Consider the following 6000-nt stretch of genomic DNA (forward strand, 5'->3'; position numbering starts at 1 on the left):
CCAATCAGAATGGTTTTGTAATCTAGAACGGAACTTCACCAGGGAAGTTCAAGCAAGTTTTTTGTGTAATGCTGAAATAACTATAAACTACGCGTTGTTTTTCTAAGATAAGATGTATTGAAAAAATGTGACCGGTACACAATGGAAGATAAATTACCACTTGTTTGATATCCATAGTACACATTTACCGCACTGCGTGTTTTAGGTATGAAATGCGCGATTGAAACGGGTTAGTATATTTTCCCGTTCACGACCATGGTTCTTATAGAATACCTAGGGGTAGGGTATAACATTTACAGCGGCATTTTCCTTCTGATCTGGCGCCAGTGGGTCGAATTGGTTTAAGAACGTTTGGACTTCTGTGATTCTTGTAAGAAATCATTGCATAAATAAAAATTGTCAAAATCACTGAAGTCTCCGAATTCCTGAGTAAAATTAATTTTACATTTTAAATCCATGAAAAAGATGAATCAAACAACTTACAGATACATGTAGATCTACCTGGAAATTTTGTAAATATTGAAATCGGAAGTGTTTCTAAGGGAATGTACTCTACTTATTTTGAATGTCTTTAAGCAGTGGTCTCCCCTTATGGTCGGTTTGGTTGAACACCACTAAATACAGTAGTTGGCCCAAGAACACAGTTATTTTTACAATATTATAGTCACTGTGCAAAATGTCAATTCTGCCTGCCTTTTAAACAAAACAAGAGCTGTTGGTAGACAGAAATGCTCGACTTTTAAGCAGCTTTGTGTGGACGCATTGGTCTAGAGGGCTAAGACACTTTCCTACAGAGGTGAAGGCCCCAGGTTCGAATCCTGGCTACTCCCATTGAGGTGTGTCCTTAGGCAAGACAGTTTTATTACGACTGCCTCAGTCGACCCAGCTGTAAATGGGTACCAGCAAATTGCTGGGGGTAAGGTATACAGTTGGTTTTAACGGTTCTTAAAATAGGGTTGCTCAAAAGCTCTACAGAGCTTTTGTTCATTGTTTCACAAAGTGACGGTAAATAAAATTTACCTTTATCTTTAGCTTTGTCAGCTGAATGAATATAAAAGTAAAACAAGAGCTCATAGAACAAGAAATCTGCCCCCCCCACCCCCAACCCTTGATATATTCAGTAATAGCACAAGGAATAGAAACTATTTGGTCACTGTGCACTGGATGTTTGACATACTGACCTCAGATCAATAATGATTATTATGGGTCATTTACCAGCCATAAGTAAACTCTGCATCAAATGTAATCTTTGACCAAAGCATTCTCTAAAGTTCTACTATAATATTTTGTGGCAATGTGACCTTGACCTTTGACCTGCTGATCTCAAAATCAATAGGGGTCATCTGCTGTCAACTGTCATGATCCTAGGGGCCTCCGTAGTCGAGTGGTTAAAGTCAATGACTTCAAATCACTTGCCCCTCATCGATGTGGGTTCGAGCCTCATTCAGGGCATTGAATTCTTCATGTGAGGAAGCCATCCAGCTGGCTTACGGAAGGTTGTTGGTTCTACCCAGGTGCCCGCTAATGATGAAATAATGCACGAGGGGCACCTGGGGTCTTCCTCCACCATCAAATCTGGAACGTCGCCATATGACATATAATTGTGTCGGTGCGACTTTAAACCCAACAAGATTAAATTAAATTCATGATCCTTGGCCCAAGCGTTCTTGAGTTATCATCCAGAAATAGTTTAACTGTTCCCGTTCACTGTGACCTTGACTTTTGACCAACTGACCTTATTGGCTCAAAATCAATAGGGGTATATATACGTCATCTGCTGGTCATGATCAACAATGTTTCCTGATCCTAGGACCAAGTGTTCTCAAGTTGAAGTCAAGAAACTGTTTAATTGTTCCAGGTCACTGTGACCTTGACCTTTGACCTACTGACCTCAAAATCAATAGGGATCATCTGCTGGTCATGACCATCCTCCCTATCAATTTTCATGATTTCTTGAGTTATCATCTGAAAACTGTGACCCTGACCTACCGGTATGACCTACTGACCTCAAAATCAGTAGGGGTCATCTACTGTCATGGCCAACCTCCCTATCAACTTTCATGATCCTATACCAAGCGTTCTTGAGTTATCATCCGGAAACCGTTCATCTGTTCCGGATCACTGTGACCTTGACCTTTGACCTACTGATCTCAAAATCAATAGGGGTCATCTACTGGTCATGAGCAATCTCCATATAAACTTTCATGATCCTAGGCCTAAGCGTTCTTGAGTAACAATCCGGAAACCGTTTAACTGTTCTGGGTCACTGTGACCTTGACCTTTGACCAACTGACCTCAAAATCAATAAGGGTCATGCGCTGGTCATGATCAACCTCCCTATCAACTTTCATGATCCTAGGCTCAAGTGATGAGTTATCATCAGAAAACCGATTGGTCTAAGGACCGACCAACATACCGACCGACCGACATCTGCAAAACAGTATACCCCACCTTCTTCAAAGGAGTCATAAAAAGAGACATAATTTTGTTAAAAAGCAAAACAGAGTTGTGAAACCTGTACAATGCATGTCAGTTCATCACAATGGACAAGTGTGTGAAGTTTCAATCCATTCCAATTATTGGCTTCTGAGATACCAGCATGCATACAACAAGAGCTGTCACAGGAGACAGCGCGCTCGACTATTTCGATGCTGGATAGTGAAACTGGGCACATCTGAGGAAACTGGAGCTGTCACTGGAGTGTTTAATGACTCCAATGGTGGATGAAGATAATTTGCACAAAGGCTTGAGTTTGTGTCAAAAATATTAAGTAATAGGAGAGGTAAAGATAAAGTGTACCAAAACACTATATAAGTATAATTCTAAGCAAAAAAGGGGGCATAATTCATAAAATATTGGTGCAAGAGTTATGCACCTTGTGTCATGTGGGTGATGATGTGGAACAACTACTTCAAGTTTGAATCATATGCATTTCCTAATAATTGAGATATAGTGAAAATGCATCAAATCTAACCTTAAATTCTAAGTAAAAGGGGGCATAATTCATGAAAAATTGGTGCCAGAGTTATGCACCTTGTGTCATATGATGTGGGTGATAAGCTGAACAAGAGCACCGCCTTGCGGGTGCTGACGCTCATCTGATTTTTTTTGTGTAATAGAAATATTGTCCTACCCATGATTTTCTAAGTCTAAAAAGGGCCATCATTCTTGCAAAAAGCAGGATAGAGTTATGTTTCCTGATGTTCAGTGTCCACTTATGATGGTGAAAAACTGTTGCAAGTTTTAAAGCAATAGCTTTGATAGTTTATGAGAAAAGTTGACTTAAACATAATACTCAACCAAGAAAATGATTTTCTAAGTCCAAAAGGGGCAATAATTATTGCAAAAAGCAGGATGGAGTTATGTTGCTTGCTGTACAGGGTCAGCTTATGATGGTCAACAAGTGTTGCAAGTTTCAAAGCAATAGCTTTGATAGTTTAAGAGAAAAAGTTGACCTAAACATAAAACTTAACCAAGAAATCTGATATTTTCTAAGTACAAAAGAGGCCATAAATCTTGCAAAAAGCAGGATGGAGTTATGTTTCTTGCTGTACAGGGTCAACTTATGATGGTGAACAAGTGTTGCAAGTTTTAAAGCAATAGCTTTGATAGTTTAGGATAAAAGCTGACCTAAACATAAAACTTAACCAAGAAAACTGATTTTCTAAGTCCAAAAGGGGCAATAAATCTTGCAAAAAGCAAGATGGAGTTATGTTTCTTGATGTACATGGTCTGCTTATGATGGTGAACAAGTATTCCAAGTTTCAAATCAATAGCTTTGATAGTTTAGGAGAAAAGTTGACCTAAACATAAAACTTAACCAAGAAATCTGATATTTTCTAAGTACAAAAGGGGCCATAAATCTTGCAAAAAGCAAGATGAAGTTATGTTTCTTGCTATACAGGGTCAGCTTATGATGGTGAACAAGTATTCCAAGTTTCAAAGCAATAGCTTTGATAGTTTAGGAGAAAAGCTGACCTAAACATAAAACTTAACCAGGCAATGCCGACGCAGACGCCGACAACCGCTCAAGTGATGACAATAACTCATCATTTTTTTTTCAAAAAATCAGATGAGCTAAAAAACTATTTTAAGTTTGAATCAAATCCACTATATAATAACTGAGATAGAATGAAAGTGTATCAAAACTTTAACCTGAAATTCTAAGCAAAATGGGGGACAATTCATGAAATATTGGTGCAAGAGTTATGGTCCTTGTGTCATATGATGTGAGTGATGATGTTGAACAACTCTTTTAAGTTTGAATCAAATCCATTCAGTAATAACTGAGATATGTAGTGAAAGTGCATCAAAACTTTAACCTGAAATTCTAAGTAAAAGGGGGGATAATTCATGAAATATTGGTACAAGAGTTATGGGCCTTGTGTCATATGATGTGGGAGATGATGTGGAACAACTACTTTCAGTTTTAATCAAATCCATTTAGGAATAACTGAGATAAAGTGAAAGTGCATAAAAACTTTAACCTGAAATTCTAAGTAAAAGGGGGGATAATTCATAAAATATTGGTGGGAGAGTTATGGCCCTTGTGCCATATGATGTGGGTGATGATGAGGAATAACTATTTTAAGTTTAAAGCAAATCCATCAAGTAATTACAGAGATAAGGAGAAAAAAAAGAAAGTGTAAAAAAACTTTAACCAAGGTGGGGACGCGGGAAGATGCCAAAGCTGACACCGGGGTGAAAAGGATAGCTCTCCATATACTTTGTATAGTTGAGCTAAAAAACCTAACCCAAATTGTTAAATCAAAAAAGGGGCATAAGTTTGTAAAAAAGCAAAATATTTATGAGACCTGTTCAATGTAAGTATGTTCATTGCAGAGAATAAGTGTGTGAAGTTTCAGTCCATTCACACAAGTGATTACTGAGAAAACAGCTTACATACAAAAAGTTCACCAGTCCGTGATGTGGATGCAGACAAACGGGCAAGTCAAATACAGAAAGTACCTGCACTAAACAGAACTATTCATGAGAAATAATTCCAGTCACAATAAACATGGTGTTGACTGGCTCTTCCAATATCTTGTGCTGCAAACAGGCAAAAATTTTCACTATCAAAAAGTTATGCAATATTCTTCAATAGATATAGCATGTCAGCCACCAAAGAAAAGGTAATTGTATATAGGCTTATCCAATCCAATTTTTTACAATTTTTCTTCAAACCTAACCCGTTTGTTGATTTAATCTTTTAGAAGCAAAATGACCTGTAACATGTAATATTCTAAAGAGACAATTAACAAGAGCTGTCTGTAAGACAGCCAAGCTCGACTATTCGAAATATTGACCCAGAAACAGGAAAATATTACCCAAAAAAGTTAAATATCGAAAGAGTTTTAAGTTCAAAAGGGGGAATAATTTGACCAAAATGCATATCAGTTATGGGACTTGCTGCTATCAACTAGTTTTATAACCCCAAAGGCACATGAGAAGTTTCAATTCAAAATCTGCATTAGTTTTGGAGATAGAAACTTGCATGTAAAACTTTAACCAGAATTTACAAGGTCCAAAAGGGGGCATAATTTGCCCAAAATACATGCCAGAGTTATGGGACTTGATCCAGTGAGGTAAGTAATTGATCTAGAAAAAGAAAAAATAAGTTTCAAATCTATATGCCTTTTAGTAATAGCTGTATGTACTTGCACGCAAAGCTTTAACCAGAATTTGCTAAGTCCAAAAGGGGGCATAATTTGGCCAAAATGAAGGTCAGAGTTATGGGACTTGCTGCTATCAACTAGTTTTATAACCCCGAAGACACATGTGAAGTTTCAAATCAATATCTGCATTAGTTTTGGAGATAATAACTTGCATGTAAAACTGTAACCAAAATTTTCTTCTTTCTAAAAGGGGGCATAATTTGCTCAAAAAACATGTCAGAGTTATGGGACTTGACACAGTGAGGTTGGTAATTGATCTAGAAAAAGAAAAAATAAGTTTCAAATCTATATGCCTTTTAGAAATAGTTGTATGTACTTGCACGCA

The 6000-nt window shown here is 37.4% G+C and overlaps 1 protein-coding gene across 1 annotated transcript in view; it reads right to left on the reverse strand.

The window, feature by feature from the left end:
• LOC123524595 (neurofilament medium polypeptide-like) overlaps positions 1 to 590 on the reverse strand; it is a 54839-nt gene extending 54249 nt beyond the window's left edge. The window contains exon 1 of the mRNA XM_053538698.1: positions 484 to 590. The gene's annotated coding sequence lies outside the window, so the exon portion shown is untranslated. The remainder of the gene's footprint in view (positions 1 to 483) is intronic.
• Between the last annotated feature and the right edge of the window lie 5410 nt (positions 591 to 6000).

Source organism: Mercenaria mercenaria, chromosome 3 (genome assembly GCF_021730395.1).
Source record: "Mercenaria mercenaria strain notata chromosome 3, MADL_Memer_1, whole genome shotgun sequence".
NCBI lineage: Eukaryota > Metazoa > Mollusca > Bivalvia > Venerida > Veneridae > Mercenaria > Mercenaria mercenaria.